We start from the raw sequence: 23,433 nt of genomic DNA on the forward strand, positions 1-23,433 counted from the left end.
AAATAAACTTCCAAATAAGGTGATATTTCAAAAGGAGCTCACTGTAGAAGAAATGTAACTTTGGCTTTAGCACTAATAACAGTGCTAACATAATGTGTACACAGTAAAATACACTTCGAGGCTAATGGGTCAAAACCTCCGAAAAAGGCAGCAAGGATGCCTATAAGATAATAAACTAACACCTAGCCTATACTCAATTCTATTTACGAGTAAAGGCCATGAAGGGACAACTACTAGTTTCTACCTAGCTTGTGTGTCCATATAGATGTAAAAATGAATAATATTACATTTCCAGCAACACCTTTCTACAAGAATATGTTGAAAAGGATGCAGAGCAAACTGATAAGGTACGATTCTACAGCAATGTCGCAATCACCTGTGACTTTCCCAATGTCATGAGATCTTCTCTCTAAATAACTTTGCTACTGTAAATAGTATGCCTTGCGCATCATTTATATATTTTAGCTAGGGCGGTAATTCATAGTGAGCACCTCCGTGTCTGATGCGAGTTCAAAGCAGGGTGTTCGATGGCATGTTTATCTAGCAGTCTGGATGGATGACGAGAAGCCCACCGTAGAAGCTTCATGGCACCATTCCTGCCAGTAACTCACTGGCAAAGACACCACTGTAGCTCCCATGCAACATAGACCAAGTGTTTGGACGTCGTGAGTCAGAGCATCTGCCAGCACAACAGGAATGATCGGCAATGAACATTCCGATGACAGAGTTCCTGTTTGGACGCTGCAGCATGAGGAATTCCCGGTGAGCTATCGCCCAGGTGAAAGCCTATCGACTAATTACAGTTGAATCCGTGATTTTATTTTAATTTTAAAATTGATAAATTATATATTTCGAAATAGAGAATATTTGCAGACATGATTACAAGTGATAATGAAAACTTCTGAATACAAGTATGGAGATATCCAGCGATATTTCAGAGTAAAATGTAAGAAAATAGTTTCAAATGTCTTCAACCAAGACAATAGCTCTAAGATTGAGATATTCATGGACATGTGAGAGAACATCAGCTAAATAGATCATAACTAGCCATTTCAAATCTTCCCGAAATTAAAAATCTTGCAATAGATATCAATATATAGAAGTAATGCATTAAACACTTCCTTCACAATTTTTTTTATCCAAAAACCTGTAAAGAAGTGATGCATTGAACAATTACATTTTGTGTAAATACTCATGAATGAATATATTTAGATAGATCAAAGGCTCCTTTGTCAAGTGAATAAATGATGTTGAATGTCGAAATCTACAGTATTTCGTTTTTGGAAAATTGAAATCCTTCTCCCTTACTCTTCAGACAGCGGTCAAGAGGTAGCAAATGAGAAAAAATGGGTGGAGTTTGGAGGAAAATTTTAAGAATTTTAGCAAAAACTGGCGGTGGATGTTAAATCGATCTGAAAATATCAGGATTTTAGGGCTACTTTATTCCCCGGGTCAAGACAAGATTTTTTTTGCAGCCTTTTGAACTGAAATGTTGTTTGCGAGTTAAATTTTGTTTTCAGGCATGGGGCGAGGAATGTTTAAACTGCCTTACTCTTCAGACAGCGGTCAAGAGGTAGCAAATGAGAAAAAATGGGCAGAGTTTGGAGGAAAATTTTAGCAAAAATTGGCGGTGGATGTTAAATCGATCTGAAAATATCAGGATTTAGCAAATCGATCCTTCTCCCTTACTCTTCAGACAGCGGTCAAGAGATAGCAAATGAGAAAAAATGGGCAGAGTTTGGAGGAAAATTTTAAGAATTTTTGCAAAAATTGGCGGTGGATGTTAAATCGATCTGAAAATATCAGGATTTTAGGGCTACTTTATTCCCCGGGTCAAGACAAGATTTTTTTGCAGCCTTTAGAACTGAAATGTTGTTTGCTAGTTAAATTTTGTTTTCAGGCATGGGGCGAGGAATGTTTAAACTGCCTTAAAGTTACTATTCCCAATGACGCCTTCATTTGAATAACAACAGAACTATTTTAGAATGAAATAAAACATAACAAAAATTTATCCGGCTGCGTACAGATTCCAAAAAAAAAAAAATTCATGAAATCCTTGACAAACGACTTGCCTCAGGATTCTACACAAATTGCGTCGTTTGTCAACAATGTCGATGAGAAAATTGGTAGGATTTTCAGGAAAGCATTAGAAACCCTAACCACAGCAGAACTATTTTCAAAATGAGGCAAACCCGACCCAGTGTCCCTGCTACTGCTGCTTCATTCAATCTATTCACGGCAAATACAAAGTGGACCTGCAAATATCAGGGATTTATATGAGAATTAAGGGATTCCGATTGGTAAAGCCCACGCAATATAGCCTAATTACAGAGTCCTCTTTCCAGATATATTTATCCCACATGCGGCACTGCATACGTACAGGAAAGAAAATGTAGTATAAATTTACAAGGAAGAGACATTTCAAAGCATACCTTTCTCGGCCTTTTGGCTAAGATCAAGTGTAGTATCTGTTCTTATCAGTTTAATATCTGATACGTGGCTCAATGAGCCACACGATATTAAATTAATTTCTTGAAGGGGAAGTCTCAACAATGGTAGCTTGCTACCAGAGGCTTCGAGCGTCGCTTCTGTATTGCACTACAGCAGAAGCCCGGCGCACCCTACAACCCAAAGCGATTATAAAAATTAATTACATATGGTTTTATTAATAGCACTTACTCTGTCATCATTTGATGTTTTTGCACAAAATAAATTAGGGTTTTATTAATAGCATTTCTTCTTGACCTGATTTGATGTTTGTCTTCCCGCAGCGCAAAGACGCTGGTTACGGGTGAAGGCGCGTAAAGGAGCCCTAGAAATTGAAAATTCTAGTAATGTCTAAAAATGATGATGTTGAATCCACCGAAATTTGGATAGAGGTAATTTCCACCATAAATGAATCAAAGCTGCTTTAGATTATCTTTCCCAAGGCTGTTTCACTGATTCTTAGCTCTGCACAAATAAAGCTGTACATATCAAAATTTGCTCGTCTTTGTTCCGATGCAATTTAAAAGAGCTATCTTACAGATGTTTCTTTACACAATATTATAACATGAAATTCTGGTTGTAATAAACTTGTTAGTCCGACGGGGACTAATGTTTTCTAGCTAACTGTGAAAATTGTGCAATTATTTTATTTATCCGATGGTGGTCTCGGTAATGGCATACTGTAAGAAATTCTTGCGGTTTCCTTAAGTCGGTATCTGTTCAGCCAAAATGAAAACCCTACACAGTAGACATTCAAACTCTCATGCATGTTTCTCCTCCACAGCTTATGCTCTGCACTTTTGAGGAATTCACCGAAGCCGTCTCTTCTTCTTCTGTCTCATCGTGTGGGATCGTTGTTGCAATTGAAGTGAGTATGGATGCACCCTGTGCCTACATCTTACCTTTTCATAGAAGCTGAAATATTCGGTCACTTTTCCTCCTACCCACAAGTTTGCAGTTTGAATCTTTTAACAGCAATTTCATTTCTTTACTATTTGAATACATACGTCTAGCCTTGGAAAACACCATTTTTGCCCAAAATGTCGAAACAAGACTTATATTTAGCGAATCTGTATTCCATTTTTTTCTTGCTACTGGAACACACCCACTTTGTCTAGCAAATTAGCAGTATAAGTTGATATCATCTGATCCATGGAGATTTTTTTTGAGGAATTTAACGCATAAGGAGTGGGGTTTGAGTTGTAGGGTTTATGTCATTTTAGAACTATCTCAAAGTGGTTTAGGGGTTTGAGAAAGTGAAATCTGCCATATCCATCTCAGATTGTTAAACTCTTTTCAGGGCCTTAGGAGTCTCGATACAGTGGTTGATCATTCCATAGCAAATTGTGAGATGACAAATTAAATATGACAAACCATCTTATATACATGTCCAATGAAGTGAGTGTAAAATGAGTATACCAAAGTCAGATCAATGAGCATCAAAATGTCTTGTCCACTGAAATATAGCATATGTCAATTATATATCGATGTGTCATAAACTGAAATGTATACCAATCCAGTCTGAAATGTCTCATAAACTGAAATGTGACAACATCAAGTTTCATCTTTTGTTGACAAAGGGAACAAAGAACAACACAATTAAATCTAATGAGCTTCAATTTTGCTTTGAGTGCGAATAGTTTAGCTAATTTAAGAGTATGGATTTGAGCGTACCCCTTCAAACGTTTTAGATTCTATATTTTTCTTCTTGTTGCATTGAGAGACTTGCTCTTCCAACTGTGAAATCCGCATACTCAGATCATGAATCATCTCACTCTGTTTCTCACTTTTCTTCAACAGATCAGATACAGTCCTCTTTAATTTCTCATTCTCTTTCTTACCATGCCAATATCTTCCATGGGTTTTACTTTCTCCGGCATCTTATCACCCGCTTCTTCACAATCCATGAGGTCCACAGTTTCTGGCTTCTCATCAAGCTGGATTGTCTCCACCTTCAACGACTCAGGTGATTCAGATATACTGTCATTCTCCTTTGAATTTGCTGCATCACCCTCCTTTGTGCAAGGTGATGCATCAGCCTTAATCAAGTCTAGAGATTCAGAAGAATTTTCATCATCCTTTGCTTTTCCAATAAAACTTTTCCTTATGAGAGAAACTGTAGGTAATGCATTTGTCTCCAACAACGGGCCTTTCATATTTGTTTCTTTTCAAATTCTCTGCATCTTTATCAACGACATCAATCATTGTGCGTCCCTCTGTTCCAGACACAATTTGTCCAGCTTCAGAAAAGCCCTCTTCAGAAATTTCTGCTCCAGCGTTATTATTGTTACCTTCTTCAGAGCAACCCTCAATTTGCAAGTCTTGCATTTGAAACGACAGAGACTCCTCTGCTATTGTTACTTACAGAGATTTCAATTGGCAACTCATTTCTCTCGAATCCCTCTGTGGGGCACTCCTCCATTGCCGCTTCAGAATTTACTGAAACTTGTGCAGGACCATCTTGCCTGCATTTGGCAGAAATTATTTCATCTACGGTCTCTTGCAAGTTAATCAGCTCACGAATCACAGCCTTTCTTGATTCACACACAAAAGGAATGGCTCTGTGCATTTTACAACGCTTATTTTAGGGAAACAAAGAAGATACTGATTTGAATCGTATAAAATAAAAGAGAGGAAAGAAAAAGAAAAAGTAAAATATATATTTTACGACAAACAAATCAAATCCATAGACTAGTTCAATGAAAAATTTCCAAAACTACAGTGTGAAGTTTTAAATTGTGATAAATTTGCCAAGTAGAAAAGCTCATAGCGTTACCGTTCTCTGTCAAACTAAAAAACTAAAGTTTTTGAGAGGTCATGCCGTTGGAGGACAAAGCTTCTGGCAGAGCACAGAGTGTTCCCACAAGCTTTGCAAACTAAAAATTTGCCAGTTTCAGAAATTCGTTAACATAATTTAAAAAACCCTACTCACTGGGAAAAAGGAATAAGAAATCAGTCAAAAGAAAACCTATAGTATCCCAAAATCTGGGACAAATCTCATTTTAAATAAACCTTAATTACCGACTAATAGCCTGAATTTTTAACGCCGCTGTATTTTCATCCATGGCAGGCACCTTTTTGCACTCGGACGTCTTAGAATCAACAAAATTTACTGGAATTGTGACAACGTTCTTAGGCTTCACCTTGGGCGTGCCATCCGATTTTACTAGAGTTGCACCGTAAGGATTGGGATAACAATAATTTGGCCTTTGATATGATGATCGTCTTTCGAGCACTGGGCTCCAATGATGTTTGTGCAAACTATTTGACGTAATTTCCAGTTGATGGCGTGCGAAAAAATTAGTACTACAGCCAGTTAGCCAAACAGCACCTTGCTCACTTAAAGTCACACTAATTCTTATTAAGAATTTCCAAACAGCACCTTGCTCACTTAAAGTCACACTAATTCTTATTAACAAAAGAAATTCTAACTTTCACATAGAATCAAACATAAGTGACTATAACTAATGGCACGTGGAGAGGGAGCGGGAGTAGGCCTAGGAATAGGCAAGATTGGAAATTTGAATTCAGCATCAAGATGTTCTGTCTGGGATGGTGCAAAGAAGGGTTTTGGTGCCTGCCAGGAGGAGGATGACTAGGGGAATAAAGTTTCCTCTTCTTTGAGTTCTCTTGCTTGGAGGATCTCACTAGGATTCTGTGTGCTGGGTCCTAGTCCTTTGGTCCTTCGACTCTTGCCTCGTAGGAATGGACCTCAAAGTTGGACCTCAATGACTCGTTCTTTGTTCAAACTCCGGTTTGGGTACACCTTCCTGAACTTCCAATGGAGTTTTGGTATGAGGATGTTTTTGATAGCATAGCTAAATCTTTTGGAGAGCTCCTATCCATTGATCCAGTCACAGTGTCAAGGAGCCGACTAACGTATGCTAGGATTTGTATAGGGGTCAGTGAGGGTAGAGATATGCCAGAGGTTGTGTATCTCCACTTAAAGCTGGGTACCCATATTCAGAAGCTGGATTTTGAAAGTGTCCCCTTTGCATGCTTTCATTGTAAGAAGTTTGGCCATGTTGCTAAGCTTTGTCCTAGGCTCCAAGAGGAAAAAGCCAGGAAACAGTCTCAGAATAAGACTAAGGCCAAGGGTATAACTAAGGACAAAAACAATAGCTCCAAAGAGGGAGAGAAAGTATGGAGACAAAAGGAAATTACTAACTACAAAGGTGCTTTGGTGTAGCAACAGGAGGGTTTGGTGGTTGCCCAGCCATTGGCTGATGTTGTGGTCCTAGGGGTAGAGTCTAGTGGAACAGCTACTAAGGAAGCCAAATCCCTAAAGCTTGTGGCTGTTCAACAGTGGTCAGAAAGTGAATCTGAGGATTTAGGTAACAAGTTGATATCTTCTCCTACGAGGGAAATCTCTCAAGGGGATTTCTTATTTGGGATAGCTAGGACTGACCCAGAAATAGAAGGAGAAATTTCAAATGTCCCCAATTCCTAGATTTTGGTAGGGAGTGTGTATGTAACTCAATCCAGTGGGCCCAACCCTAGAGGAACTGGCATATTCTGCTAGGAGGTAGCCTCTCCTGGGAAGATTTCAAGAGTGGTGGAATTGGTAAGGTCCGGTGGAACAGCTACTAAGGAAGCCAAATCCCTAAAGCTTGTGGCTGTTCAACAGTGGTCAGAAAGTGAATCTGAGGATTTAGGTAACAAGTTGATATCTTCTCCTACGAGGGAAATCTCTCAGGGGGATTTCTTATTTGGGATAGCTGTCATGCCCAAACTACGAGGGCAAAAACACACACCAATTTTTTTTTTTTAAGTTAATAATTAAAATTCACTAAGTTTGATAAGTTGATTCTCAGCTAAAGATATAGGTACACTGAAAGGTGGATACAAAATCCCTAACAAAACATTTAGATTACGTCTTAGTTTTAAAGACACCACGAAGGAAAAGATTGATAAGCTAAATCGTTCATTGTTAAATCGATTAATTAAATTAACAATTTAATTTGAATTAATTAAGATACCTAAAACTTGAAGATTTTAGTAACTTTTAAAACATTGCATGTCTATTACAATAGTTGATCCTTATGAACAGTAAATTTAAGTTCCATTAACTTTGATCAATAATAAATTTACTAGGCAAGATATCAATTAACATTATAACTAATTGATTTGAATGCTCAAATAAGTAATATCAGATTAATGATTCGAAATGAAAAAAAATAAGAGCACACTTACTACAATAACATTTCTCATAAAATTCATCTATAATTCATAGACAACATTTCTACGAAAGATAATATATAACTAGAATAAAACAACTAAATATTTACACTTATTTTAAATAGTTAATTAACCTTAAATTAAAACTAATAAATAACACATTAAAATTGTTTTAATTAAAATATACTAATTTCACATTTAAAACTTTTTAAATTAAAACTTATTTAAGATATTAACATCTAAGACACTATTTAATACTAATAAAATAAACTAATTTAAACTAAATTTAAACCAACATAAAAATAATATATCAAAATTCAATATTTAAAAGGATCATAATGATTAAATTATATATAAAAGATAAAGTTCCCAACTAACTAATATTAACTAATCATAAATTTAAAACTAAACTAATCTTCAATTTAATTCTATCTTAAACAAATAACAACTTAAAAACTTATCTAAAAAAAAATTATTACTAAACTAAACTTAAAATGATCTAACTAACATTACTAACACCTAACACCTAACATGACTAACTCTACCCTAACTCCCCCCTACACTAACTCTATTCCCCACTAACCCTTGGGCAAGCGCTTCCCAAGCGCTGTCCTTGGGACAGCGCGACAGCGCTCTGCCCGAGGGTACGCTAGCAGAGCCGCCCCCCTCAAAACCTGCGGCCAAGAGATATAAGGTCAAGCATGTTTTGTTTAAAAACAAACTTAAATGCTCCCCCTCCCTCATTAAAACGTGCGATCTCAGTGGAGGGCAGTTGGGGAGAAAGGCAAGTGGAATTACTTGCTAACTTTGTTTTATAACCAAAACTTAATTGCATTCCCTCTCCAAGATGAACGCCCCTTTTTAAAGTGATGATGGGGATGGGACATGGGGGCAGGGTGACGTCACCCCCCCATGATCATTGTTGACTAAGCACAAACATATATTATAAAACCCTTTAAAACATAGCATTTGAGATGTGACGCCCAAGGTAAAATGGGTAAGCATTTAAGACAAAGTTATGTAGTTAGACTAGGATATTTTAAAAGTTTATTTTTGCATTGATATATAAATTTATTTATAAATTTGTTAATCTAAAAATATTTTTCAACCACAATATAAGAAGGAATCTTTCAAAGATTCTCTGTTGCAAAGAGGTGGAATTAAATTGCCTCTTCATACAAAATCCAGAGAGTTTTCACTCTCTTGAAATACTTTTTTTTTTTGAAATTTTCTAAGTTTAGAATTACAAGGCAATGCCAATATATATATATTTTTTGGTCTAAATTTTCTAAGTATAAAATTTTCAGTTGATTAATAACCAAGGGGGAATTAAAATTTTCTTTTCAAAGCAAATCTATAAGGACTTGTTACAACTTAATATACCAAAAATATGAATTATCCGTTTTAATCAATAATGCAAGAATTGTTTGATTCAAATAATCATGCAAACTGAATCTACATCCATGATCATAATTTTCATTTTCAACATAAAAGAAAACTTGAAATTTTACCAAATTGAACATCATCAATTTCATCCTATTCTTGATGTGCAACCATCTAAATTTAAATCATGATTAAATCACATGATAACCAATTATACTCAATCACCACTTTTATTGGCAAACCTGATTCAAAGGCTCAGCTGGGAAAGAATCAGGAAGAAAACCCGGCTTCGTTGCCAATCCAACAAAGTTTTGAAATACAAATTACATAGGATTTCAATCCTGAATTACAACACTTAAATGAAATTTCCTTCATGACCCTCAACAAGGGTTCCATATCCAATTCTGCAACACATTTCTACGAACCGTGGAGGAAACAGAATCTGATCGGGTGACAACCAAGCATAACCAAGAGACAATCAAACATGCATATTCATACATGGTTTTCACAATATGATTCACAATGAATCAACACTAGGGAAAGGTGGATTCTTCCAACCAGGAGAAGTCAAGCACAACACCAAACAGATGCCCAATCGGGGCTATAAACCAAGAACTTCCGTTCTTTCATTTCAACATACCATAATCATACAAGGTTTGTGCTGACAGGTAGGGGCCCATAACACCCTACCCTTTCTCCCTCTTGTCATCCTGAGAAGAGACTCTACACTAGTTGGAGTCCAACTAAACAGACCTTTCCCAAAATTGGTCACTTCTGTCCTATCCAAGGGTGAGTAATACCAAAACACCCATGCAAGAAAATCTCAAAATTTCAAACATAAACATGAAAAGAAATCATCCAAAATAACATGGTTTTCAAATCTTCCCAACATACCCACAAACATACAAACATTCAAACAACAACAAGGTAGCATAAGCATGAAACAAGAATGAAATCTGAACAAGGGAGATGAAAATTCCTACCTGCACAAAGAGATAATGGCAAATGAACCAGTTTGAATAGAGTTTTCCCCTTCCTTGCTTCAATCTTCCAAGACTCCTCTCTAAATCTAGAGATTGGGTAACAACCTCAACTAGTCCAAGAAGGGCCTCTAAATAAGCCTCAAACTCAACCACCAAAGGGATCAATAACTTCTCCCACCCACATACAAATCTAGAAGCTCCTAACTCAACCCACACTATGGTTAAATACTAAGTGGAGGTGGGGTGAGACAACTCATGGTAGCCATAGTCAATTCTCGCACAAAAGCAAAAAGAGACTTTTTGAGTGGCCTCAAAAGTCAATAAAAGGGGCTTAGGGGTTGGAAAAGACCCCCAACCCATACCCATACCCTTTGGGTATAAATATTTCAAGTTTTAAAACCTTAGGAATAGGTTTAGAGCCAAACAAACGCCAGGAAAATAATTAGGACCAACTAACAACTCTAAAATGCAGATTAAGCACTAATCCGGATTAGGTATGACTAACCTCGATTAAGAGCCAAAAAGCAAATTGACACTAACTTAAACCAACATAGGTTCAAAGGTTACACAACTAACCCTACTCAGCACACTGAAGAACATAAACAAATTTATGAGTGTCAAGCGACACTAAAAGAACATAGTTACAAACACTAACATTCACTTAACACAGAAAGATACATACATACATCTCACAATACAATACTTGAATTATGAACAACAAGGTTTCCAAAATTAGCACATAGGGATCAGTTCTGTTTCCTCCGTGGGTTTCCTCGACTAAAATATCTGCACACTCATTGCACACATCAGTAGTCCCGGAAATCACATGTACATATGTATATACATATCAGGAATCACATAAATTTAAAACATCCATCTATAACAAAATCAGGGTTCCTCTCATCCTATTCAATTCTTAACCATTTAAAATATCTTAAAATCAAAGTATCAATCCTACATTTACTGATTTCATCAACATACATATACATAAAACATTAAATGACAAACATCAAATATCTGAAAAATAACATCACACAACATGAAATAATATGATATGTTCAGGTATCTGATAATGTCTCGACATCCCGAGTCGTGAGTATCAAAATGATAAAGTAATAACTAAGGCTACGAAGGGTCGAGGCGAGGCCTCACAATAGCTAGGACTGACCCAGAAATAGAAGGAGAAATTTCAAATGTCCCCAATTCCTAGATTTTGGTAGGGAGTGTGTCTGTAGCTCAATCCAGTGGGCCCAACCCTAGAGGAACTGGCATATTCTGCTAGGAGGTAGCCTCTCTTGGGAAGATTTCAAGAGTGGTGGAACTGGTAAGGTCCTTGTCGCTAGGTTAACTAACCATAATGGAGGTTTTGTTTGCGAGTTGTATTGATGAACGACAGGGGGAATGGATTACTGTCAAAAAGAAAAAGAAGAGTCGTGACCCTTCTCCAGTCTCCCCAGTTGCAACAAGAAGTAGAGTGAAAGCAGATGTTGGAGCAAAAGCAAAGACTCTTGGAAGGAACAATCACAGTTAGAACAGGAAAAAGGAGACTAGAAGGAACCTAGCGGATGGGAGCCAAAAGACCATCCAAGAGGCCCGCCATGCAAAGAAGAGATGAAGGTCATATCCTGGAACATTCGTGGCCTAAATGGAGCCCACAAACAAGAGGTAATAAGAAATATTCTTAGGGACCATAGACCGGAATTCATGCTTATTCAAGAAACTAAAATGAGAAAGGAGTCTGTGGAGAGAATCTCTTTCAGTAGGAGTTTTGAAAGGTTTTCAACGAATTCAGACGGGGCTTCGTGAGGTTTGCTTTTTCTCTGCAACTCTAATCTTTTCAAGTCCCAAGTCTTATATGGTGAAGGCAATATTCTCCTCATTCAAGTTGTTAATATCAAATAACATGAATGTTGGTATCTTTTGAATGTATACGCTCCCAACTCTAAGATTGGAAGGAGGAACTATTGGGTTAAAATTAAGAATTTGTTATCTAGATTCCAAGTGGGAATCTGTATAATCATGGGGGACTTCAACACCCCCTTAAGGGAAGATGAAGAACAGAGGAGTCTGGCTCTGGATCTGGTCGGTGGGCAGGACCTTTTTGACTTTATCAATGATTTGGCTCTGTTGGATGTTGATCTCCAGCGAAGCTTCTTCACTTGGTCCAATAAGAGAGTGGGTAGAGATTGCATTCAAGTTTTGTTGGACATGGCTCTTTTATCTTTAGATTGGATGAATTCTAATTATTGCAATCTATCTTTAATGGCTCGGATTGGATCGGATCACTCTCCTATTTCTCTCACTTTGGACCCCGTTGCTATGAAACGTAACTTCCCCTTTAGACTCAAGATAATGTGGACTTCCCACCCAGATATTTCTCTTCGTATCTTGGAGTGGTGGAACATTCACATAGAGGGAACTGCCATGTTCAAGGTGGCAAAGAAGCTGAAAACCATAAAGTTAAATATTAGAAAGTGGAATAAGTCAAATTTTGGTAACATATTTCATTCTAAAGCATAGATCTTAGAGGATCTCAACATTATTCAAGATGTCATTCAAAAGGAGGGGTATAATGAAGAGAGGTTGGAGGAAGAAAAAATTATTCTAACTAAGCTTCACAATATAATTGGTCAAGAGTAGGCCTACTGGAAACAGAGATCAAGGGTTGTCTGGTTAAAAGAGGGGGACCAAAATACTAGATTCTTCCATATCTCTACTCTGAAACACAAATTATATAATAGAATCAGTAGAATCAAGTTGGGGGATGTTGTCCTGGAAGAGGAAAGTGATATTGTTGTTGGGCCATATCTTTCTTCTCTAATCTTCGTTCGAGAGATCTTAATCTTGTGGATGAAGATTAGCTGGATATTATTTCGAATATCCTGGCTCTGATCCAACCAGAGGAGAATGCAATGATTGAGGCTATTCCTTCCCCTCTAGAAGTTGAGCAGGTTGTTTTTTCCCTTGCAATCAACAAGTCTCTAGGCCCAGATGGTTTTCCTACTTTTTTCTTTCAAACGTTCTGGAAAGTGGTCCATCAGGATGTCATCAAAGCGGTTCAAGAGTTTTTTTGGAGCCAAGAGTCTGGTCAAGGAGGTAAATGCTACTTTCCTTGTGCTTATTCCAAAAGGGTAGGGTGGATTCTTTGGACCAATTCAGACCTATCAGCCTTTGCAACTCATTCTACAAGATTATTTCTAAAGTTCTGGCTTCAAGGATTATCAAGGTTCTCCCAACTCTTATAGCTCCTTAGCAATCAGGCTTTGTCCTGGGGAGACAAATCCTGGACTCTATCATGACTGTCCACGAAGTAATCCACTCTTTGGAAGAAGGCAAGAGAGAAGGTTTCCTCCTTAAGCTTGACTTCTCCAAGGCTTATGATTGGGTGGACTGGTCCTTTCTATTTAGGGTTCTAAGAGCCTTTGGTTTAAACTCAAGGGTCATCAAACTTATTAACCAGTTGGTTTCTACAACCTCTTTGGCTATTTTGGTCAATGGCTTGCCCTTTGCATTCTTCAAACCCTCTAGAGGGCTCAAGCAAGGAGATCTGATCTCGCCCATTCTTTTTATTATTTTGGTTGAATGTCTAGGAAGGATGATATTTGCCAACATAATTTCTGATGCTTTGTTTGGTATCAAACCTTCTTCTGGTCCCCTGGTTTCTCTGTAGAGTGGGAATATCACTCAAGTTCACAAATACAGAATAACACAATTGATATACACATACGTAAAACATAGAATGTACTAGTAATACCACAATACCAAAAGGCAAGGGAATGATTTCTTTATTAATACCAGAAAAACAATATGAGTACATTGACAATCATCCAAGTACTTACAGAAGGGTCAATTGGTTGGAAACCAACCAACGCATTCCCTCACCTTTGAACTACCCAACCCGACTAGCTTAAACAAGCGCTAAACATAATAGTTACTTTATTCTAACTACCTTTCTCTCATCAACAATTTGTTGATGACACTATTATGGGGGGGAAAGTCTTGGTTGGAGAAGCCAGGGTGGTGAAGAAAAATCTTGAGCTCTTACTCTAGGGGCTCGGGGCAGTTTGTCAACTTGAACAACAGCTTTTTTTTCTTCATTAACACTCCAGTTGAGAGACAGAGGAAGATTGCTGCTATTCTGGGCTGTGACTTGGGCAACCTCTCTTCTATCTTTTTGGGTCTCCCAATGGGCCTCAAACTCCTTGACTCTTTCTCAAATAGCCTTATTGACAGGTTCAATGAGAAATTGGCTGTTTGGAAAGGAATCACCCTTAGCCAAGCTGGCAAGATTCAGTTGGTCAAATCCACTCTTCTAATCTCCCAACTTATGCACTGAGTCTCTTTGGGACTCTCTGCAAGTATGTCGACCAATTGGAGAAGATCCAGAGAAATTTTCTTTGGTCTGGATCGGAAGATAACAAAAGATTTTCCCTCGTGGCATGGGACAATGTGTGCCTTCCCAAACAAAATGGGGGGTTGGGTATAAGAAAACTGAGACCTTTCAATAAAGCTTTCCAAGCTAAACAGATTTGGAGAATCTTTTCTAGCAAGGGGGACTGGCAAGACATCTTGGAAGACAAATACCTTCGTAGACCTTCAATTAGACAATTGTTCTATGAATTACCATTCCCAATGGATCTAATAAATGGAATGGTATACTAAGAGCCAGAGAGACGACCAACAAGTTGAAATGGAGTGTAGGAAATGGCAAGGATACCCTGTTTTGGGAGGACAACTGGTTGATCTAGGGGCCTCTTCACAACTTTCCTGAATATGAAAGATGGGCTTATATTTGTATTCAGAAGTATGGCAGATTTGTTAGTGACTATAGACATGGCCGAGAATGGAGAGACCTTTCTTTAATATCTGGGGACCTCAAATCACTGATGACAATTCTCCACTCTGTGGTTTTGAATGACGATCAGGACCAACTTGTTTGGGAGAACACTTCAAATGACATCTACTTGGTGGCTTTGGGGTACCAAGCTCTTATGAGGTAGGATTCCAGACCGGACTGGGCTAAGGCTTGGTTCCCTGGCCTTATCCCTAAAATCAACTTTTTCTTCTGGCTTTTACTCGAGAACAAGATCCTTACTATAGACAATCTATGTAAAAGGGGCCTTCGTATTCCTAATAGATGTGTCCTGTGCAAAAAGCAGGCCGAGTCTGTGGATCCCCTATTTATCCACTGCTCCTTCACTAGAGAGGTGTGGTCTATTTTTAGTCAAGCTTTTGGGATGGGCTAGTGTGCTTCTATCTCGACCATTGAATTCTTTAGGGAGTGGGATGACTCTTGGAAGGGATCTGGGCTCCAAGCCATAAGCAAATGGGCTCTACCTCACTTTGGCTGGGGAATATGGAAGGAACTAAATAATCGTATCTTCAGGGATGTCTGCCTTCTTGCCAAAATTGTGTCTGGTAAAATTCAAAATGCCCTTTTGGAAAATTATATGTTATGCAAATGATCTAAACCATTTGCAGGAGATAACAGTAGCAGTATTAACGCTCAAAAAAGAAGGAAGAAATGTCACTAGTCTTTACCCCCAGAGGATTGGCACAAAGCTAACTTTGATGGTGCAGCAAAAGGTAACCCGGGAGTTGCGGGCAGTGGAGGGGTGATTAGAAATAGCCATGAGTATGGTATAGCGGCGGTTACTTTCCCTCTAGGACACCAAACTAATCACTTTGCTGAGGCTTGTGCAACCCTTCAAACTACGAAGCTAGCTAAAGAGATAGGTGTTAAAAGCCTCTAGCTTGAGGGGGATTCTAATAACGTCATTAAATGCCTCAAGGGTGAACATCAATCCTTCTGGGGTATTAAGAACATGAAGGAAGAAACCAAACAAATATTACTCACCTTCGAGAGGGTCTATGTGTCACATGTATACCGAGAGGCTAATGCGGTTGCTGATTAGATGGCCAATGAGGCAGTTAGAAGGGACACACCACATAGGTGGTTAAGTGTTGAGGGGATTCCGGTGGCCGCTAAAAGTTTAATAGAGATTGAGAGAATCCAAGGGAGGATGGAAAGCATAAAGTGTAATAATGAAAGTTAATGCTGTCAATCATCCATTTAAAGTTATGAAAGCTTGGCATGGGCCGAACCATAATCGGGGGGCTTTTTGGCACGTTTTCTGGGTGATTGGTAATTGTTTTTACAATCACTTTCTCGAGGAAAAAGACAAGAATTGTTTTGCTGAGAAAAACTAGATTTTGACTCTTCGCACTTGGAGAACACAGAGAAGTTCAAAGTTCCACAACAACATGGTGGGCGAAAGGCATCGTAGAGAGGCGGAGGGTGAAGCGAAGAAGTGGAAGAGGAGGTTGAAAGTCTGGGAGAAGCTGAGGGAGACAACATCACGAGTTTTATAGAGAAACTACATGGTTGGAATCCTAAGATCACTTATCTTATGGTTAAGTCATGAAAAGATGGGAAGGTGAAGATTGACGATATTGATTTCTAGGTCAATGAAGGTGTTATTGCGGAGGTCATTGCTTCTCCTAATCAGGGCATTAAATTCTTTAGGGATAAGAAAGTTTCCCTCAATGCTATTAAAGACTTTGCTAAGGATGCCAAGGAGATGAAAGAATTAGTGAATATTGGTGCGTACTATGAACCTACATCAATAAAGAAACTATGGAGTTTTGTTCTGAGGGCAATTATCTCGTACATTACGCTTGACATGAGGTATTATAGAATCAACCCACCATTTTGTCATCCTAAACCACTTCAAGTATAAAACAAAAACTCCATCCCCTACTACCTTTTCTTCTTAGCAAATAAGAATATCATGGGTTTTAAGAAAAGCGTATGCTAACCCGACCTTCCATGAGGGTCTGTTGTTACTTTTTTATGAGCACTTTAAGGCTCAAATCCGTGGTAGAGCTATAGCCCATAAAGTGGAGTCCTCGAAGGAAACAAAAAACTCTTACCTTCCTTCTGACATTGAGGATAGTGCAGGGTTGCATTTGGATGACGAAGAGGAGGTGGCCAACATTATTAAGGACTTGGGTAGGAAAAAGAAGAAAAAGACTGGAAAAGGCCCGGAGGGTAGGAAGACTAAGCCTGAGGTAAATTCTGCGGAGGATTACAATGAAGAGGAAGAGGAGATGGAAATGGATGAGGAGGATGATGTGAAAGAGGTGTGTACCAATAAGGTACAAATCAGCAGGAAGGATGATAGCTCGACCAAAAGGAGGAGGGTAGGAGATAAGGAAGTTGAGAAGGGGCATAGTAAGGGAAAGGAGACCCATCTCGAAGCTTAGGAGGAGAGTAAAGAGGATTATGGTTAAGAAAAAACCACTTGTACTCTTGGTGCTAAGGGCAAGAAAACCACTTGGAGAAACTTTGAAACTAGGATTGTGAAAATGGGACTGGTGAGAGAACATATCTAGTCGCAGGTCTTGGAATAAAGTGATGAAAGAATTCAGTTGGAGGATGATCAAAATTGAACATGCATATTATATTAAATCATATTATATTATTTCTAATGACTTTTCAATTTGGATTTGTCCATTCAACTTCTAATAAGCATGTATATGGAGTGACCTTTCAACTTCCATGAAGATCTATAAAGAGGCTCAAGTCAAATTCAAGAACAAAATGATGCGGACATACATCTCGTTTGTTGAGATTGCCAATTTGTATCAGATCTTATATACGGAGTTCATGGGCAGACATCTTAACCACGTGATTGCCCAACTCCTATAGAGTTTAGGGGCATACATCTCATTCACGGGATAGCCCAACTTTTATGAGCTCAGACACACAACTCCTCCATGGGTTTGTCGAAATTTGATTGATTTGTAGGCATACATCTCACTTACGAAATATTCCACAATTGTATGAAATTCTATTTAATATTATGAGTAAATTGAATTCTTGATATTGTTTATTATGTGTTTACAATACCATTATTTCTTCTTTTGGTATTGTCCTTTGAATTGACAAAACAATTCAGATCAATGGTATCAGAGCCAAGTTCAATCATCTTAGAAGATTTTTATCATCCGGGGTACGTGGTATTTCATGTTCTTCATCAACACATACACCAGAATTGATTTAACAACAAAGCATTTGTTAGCTTGAGATCTAACATGATTTTGAATTTGCTGATAAATGCAAGGTATTCAAACTATGCAGAATCATTTCAATGGTTATGTACGTATTGATCATGGTATGAGTGCAAGAGTTGAAATGGTGTTTTTTCCAAGAATCATTATTATTGGTTTGGCTCGGATTTGAGAGGGAGGAACTCGATTTAAATGCTTTCAATTGTGATAAGGTGGTATTATGTCTATTCATATTCCATATGGATATCCTCTCAAAATTGTGCCAACATGACAAAAGGAGAGAGCTTGGTTTCTGTATGAAACCTAAAACAGAAAGGGTAGCTCGGGTTTGTAAAAGAACTCGATTCATATCAATGTGAAGGTGGCAACATAGCTCAAGTTTTTCAGACCTATGGATACACAGCAAGCTATACACGACAAAGAGAAACAGTGGAGCCCGAAAGATAGGAAGAAGATCTCGGGTGTTTGAAGAGAGGAACCCACAGGTAAGAAGCTCGATAAAACAAGTGGGGCTGTTGATATGGAGAGGTGGCCTCAATAAGGATAAAGAGGCTTGGAATTCACATAAAGGGAGAAGCTGTAAGGGTAACAGAAGAGTATGGGTTTGAGAAGTGAAGGGGAGCGACATATTAGAATGGTGAAAGGTGGTGGATTCTATTGTGTGCATATATATAATCTGCCTATGGGATGGAGGAGGAAACCGAATTTGAAAACTATAGCTAGAAGAGGAACTTGAACCTAGCTTCCTTCTCCACCAGCCTGTCATGCTACTCTGCTGCAATTCATGATTCATGTTTTCCTTTTCCTCTTTGCACGATTCTATATCCAAGAGGGTGACACTTTCGCTTCATATCCATCTTGCACTATTCAAAATTTTCCTTTTGTTGTTCTCTTCAGGAACGGATATTAAATTGATCTCAATTTCCAAGTTGTTGGGCACTCCAGAGGAAGAGTTGATATCAGGCACCTGCAGATTTGAAGCATCAACTGAAGGCAGAGGAAAATGTTGGGATTCACTGTTCCCATTTCCACACAATTTTGACTTTTGTTTCTTTGTAATTTCTCCAGTCTGTAAGTACCGCAATACATCAGGCTTAGATCGAAATCGGTTACCAGAAACAGGGTCAATATAATACTTATCCCTTGTCCCTGCTGTTGAGCTAGTTTCATGGCATTTCATTTCTGTTATCCATCCTTTCGGAAGCCAATTGGGAGAATTGACTGCAGTTGCATCAGCCACAGTGTTTTATTGACCTTTGAGGGTCTTTATTGATTTAAATTTGAGGAGAGTTTTTGAATCCTTTCCAAGAACTAGATTCAGAGCCTTCTCTTCATGTGGACATCGTTACTTTATTTGGAAGATGATGGAGCAATGGGGCCCATTGCCTCATAAGGAAGGAGGAATGATCAGAATTGAATTAACATATTATATTAAATCATATATTTTAATTAATTATTGTCTTTAATTAATTCTAATGACTTTGTAATTTGAAATTGTCCATTCAATTTCTAATGAAGATGTAGATAAAGTGACCTTTCAGCTTCCATGAAGATGTATAAAGAGGCTCAAGTCGAATTCAACAAGGCTGAATGATATGTAGAGACAATTTGTTTTCAGAGGTTGCCAATTTGTATCAATACAAAGTTCATGGGCAGACATCTTAACCACGGGATTTCCCTACTCCTATAGAGTTCATGGGCATACATCTCATTCACGGGATAGCCCAACTTTATGAGTTCGGACACAACCCCTCCACAAGTTTCTCCAAACTTGATTGATTTGTAGGCATACATCTCACTTACAAGATTGTCCACAATTGTATGAAATTTTATTTTATGAATAAATTGGTTTCTTGATATTGTTTATTATGTGTTCACAATACCATTATTTCTTCCTTTGGTATTGTCCTCTGAATTGATAAAACAATTTAGATCAGAGGAACTCATCAATCCGACTTTGGTGATTCTAAGAGATAATGTTAGGGAGGTGGGGCTGAACCTCCTAAACAATGCCTGCAACAGTATGGTGGACAATTTTCAGTCAATTAAGTGGATTTTCCATGAAATAGAAGAGATAAAGATCAGGATGCAGGGGTAGGAAAGGAAGGGGAGGATGGGATCGTTAGAATTAGCTAGCTAGATGTGAGAGTTATTGAGATGGAAAAAAGAATGGAAAGGATGGAGAGCTCTCTCCATAGCTCGGCTAACTAGAGCCTCAATATTATCAAAGGATTAAATGATAATATAAAATAGTTACACTCGATGACGGAGGATAGCACTAGGGGGAAAGAGGATAAGGACATCGAGGAAATCAGGGTCATTGAAGAAGATGACAACCTTTTGGCTGAGAGCCCGAGCAACATAAGGAGATTATACAAGAGGAAGAGGGCAAAGGAGGATTCCCTGGTTGATATTCATTTGATGACTATTGCAGCAGAGACCATGGGAAAGGTGGAGCTCAAGATAGTGGAGATGGTCAAAGAAATGGTACCCTGATCGGTGTTCCTAGTTTTTTGTCTTGCCCTTGGCTTTTGGTGGTTTACGACTGCCTATTCCTCTTTTTGGCTGTTTTTTCTTTTGTTTGGTTCTGGTGGCCTATTATGGCTTGTTGTTATCTATTGTTATGTAGCTAGCGTTGAACTTTATTTTGTCCTTTGTTTTTACCTGGTGGGTTTCACGCACCCCTTTAAAACCTGTTTTACTTAATCAAAAACATAAGTGACTATAACTTTTGAGCCAACCATTATTTTCAAGATCATTCTGGTGAGCCTTCGGCAAATTTGATTTCCAATGATATATGAAATCTAATGGCTAGGTCTCGAGATATTGCCCCCGCACTAGACTGTTTTAAGATCATTTTTAGAATTTGATGCAACAAAACGCCAAAACACGGTATTTGATTGCCCTTTTTCACTAGGTTAAACATATACCAATCTCTGGTTGTTTTCCATAAAAAAAAGAACACTTTAGTCTTAATGTTGATTCTTGGGTTACTCTTGCAAACAATAATAATGCCCGATGCCATCCATATAGAACAAAAAAATTATAACTTCGAACATAAAATTTGAATCTGACCGACTCGATGAGAATCAATTCAGACCATGAAACCTATTCTATATAGAAACTATTAGATCAGTCATATGAGTCGAGGACCAAAAGATCATGACTGTGTTTAGGGAGATTTGACTCATTGGATATGAGAGGTTAGCAATATCAAGCAACACTCTCATAAAATCCTCCCAAAGATGTAGTTTAAATTCTGAACTTTCCAACTCTTGTACATGTATTCGAACAAATGTTGATAATCCAAATATTTGACACTGCCTATTTCGACCAGAAACTATCTTCTAAAAACTATGGACTGTGGAAGGTTAAAGTCTTTCTTATTCTAAAAAAATTCTTCATCTCACCCAAGAGTCGTTACAATGGATGTTATATATTTGGGTTCCAATATTATTGTACTAATTGCTCCCATTATGGAACACATGCGATATCAATTTAACAACAAAGAATATATGTCAAGAGATGTTTGAAAGGGGGCCTGCAATGGAACAATCACTCAATAGCTTTATCACCGCACATTCTAATGCTGTTACAAATAAAAAAGAAACTGTGGTCTTTAGTCCTTTGATTGGTCTGTATTTCTATTGCCACTTCTAAAACAATATGGATAAATATAGGATATAACATTCCATGAGAACATATTATTTAAAAGGGTTCCTAATTTTACTCAGAGGCAATCACTGTGAAAAAAATTAAGAAACCCTTCAATGAGACTCCCAATTTAGTGTATGAGCTCAAGTATCTAGCATGTATTGCTCTTAGTTTACTTCACGAAGTTTTTGTTTCACATCAAAAATTGCATTTCGATAGTGCAACAAAGTAGATGGCTATGGTAAAAAAGTGAACTTATTGCTTTTGCAATGAAAATGTGCAAAACATACAGGAGAATCCAAATATGAATTGATAATTTTTTTTCTGAAAAGAATGTTGAGCCTCCCACAAAATCAGGCATTCATTTTCATGCACAATAATTCATTTGGTTGTGTTAAAATGCGTTTTTACAATGGTTGCATTTGGAGCTGAATGTTGGCTAACCGAGAAAAATAAAATAGGATCAATTGATTTCCTCTAAATAGGATTATTTGAGGTCCTCTTTAGATATTCCTTTAGGGACTGTCATATACATTATTTTGTTAGATAATTGACAAAATTCTAACTGAATCACTGTAAGTCGCTATAGGTTTCTTCCGGTTGTTGTACATTGGACTTTCATAGTTTTCTTTGACCAGTATATGTGAATGCTAAGGTAAATAATACAAACCTCCTGGATAGGGGTCTGAAGATATCATTGTATCATAGGTGGAAGAGGGCTTTGAAGTGCTTCCCCCATTATCACTAATGCAGTGAAGAGCTTTAGCATTGTTTGCAACTGTTATTTTGGATGGCAGTTTGAATTAGACATGAACGCCAAATTATTGGAAGTCGTGTAAGTCACATCCACCTAACCAGAAGATTCTATGTTCATAAGATTATGCAAAACATAAGCATTTTGCTCCATGATTTATGGCTGAATTTTTTTTAGTGGATGTGTGCAATTGTGTTTGCAAGACTTGATTATGGGTATTGTACTCTTGCTTGCACCAACCAGCCCTCTATTGATTATATGCATGATGCTGAAATGCAATCATAGGCCATCCTGCATGCCCACTCGTGTAATTAGCATGAGCATTGGCGTAACTAGTTAAGGTGTGTGATTAGCAGCCTCTTCTTCAATCTGTTTGACAACCTTTGACACTTCGATCAGATATATTAGCTTCTTTGAGCTGTTTTGCAGCCCCTCAAATGGGTAAGGTGCTGCTTTCAATTATAATCTTCACATCTTATGTGCTCATATCAAAATTTGTCACAGCATTAAGGCCTCTGAACATGGCAGCAATGTCATATACTTCAACAGCCTCTTTTTGAATATTATGGAACTGATTGTCCATAAACTCTTGAAATTCTTAATGTATGTAACATTCCTAGACTAATCAAAATAATGTTCTTTAACAATCATGCACTCTTACTGGTTGTAGCAAAGAACAAATGAACATGTTGAACACTGAGCAAGAGGCATATAATCAACAAATCAAACTTACTATGGAAGAATGATGGAGGAAAGATCGTCAATATTATGCTCTCCATAGGGACGAGATACTAGCCTGTAGGCGTGAAAAGATAGCAGACCAGACTCAAAACCACCCCCAAGAGATCCAGATGCAATGCCTTAAAGACTCTACAAGAGTGCAATGCTTTCGTGTACGTTGCAAGGAACAAATAAGTGCAC

General features: G+C 37.9%; 1 long non-coding RNA gene and 1 other non-coding gene across 8 annotated transcripts in view; both read left to right on the forward strand.

Moving 5' to 3' along the window:
- The first annotated feature begins 347 nt into the window (after positions 1 to 347).
- The window catches only part of LOC149567312 (uncharacterized), a 28,053-nt gene continuing 4,967 nt past the window's right edge, over positions 348 to 23,433 (forward strand). The window contains exons 1-3 of one of the 7 annotated variants that reach the window (XR_016362396.1): positions 360 to 762; positions 2,772 to 2,879; positions 3,272 to 3,355. This is a non-coding gene — a long non-coding RNA (uncharacterized LOC149567312). Of the gene's footprint in view, positions 779 to 1,031; positions 2,660 to 2,771; positions 2,880 to 3,271; positions 3,356 to 23,433 lie in introns of those variants that run through there. The other 6 variants (XR_016362395.1, XR_016362397.1, XR_016362400.1 and 3 more) reach the window with 6 other exon arrangements.
- Positions 2,429 to 2,625, forward strand: LOC149567313 (U2 spliceosomal RNA). Its single transcript, XR_016363135.1, has one exon. It is a non-coding gene; the product is annotated as a U2 spliceosomal RNA (small nuclear RNA).

Source organism: Cupressus sempervirens, chromosome 3 (assembly GCF_028749045.1).
Source record: "Cupressus sempervirens isolate cs-2001-9-10 chromosome 3, ASM2874904v1, whole genome shotgun sequence".
NCBI lineage: Eukaryota > Viridiplantae > Streptophyta > Pinopsida > Cupressales > Cupressaceae > Cupressus > Cupressus sempervirens.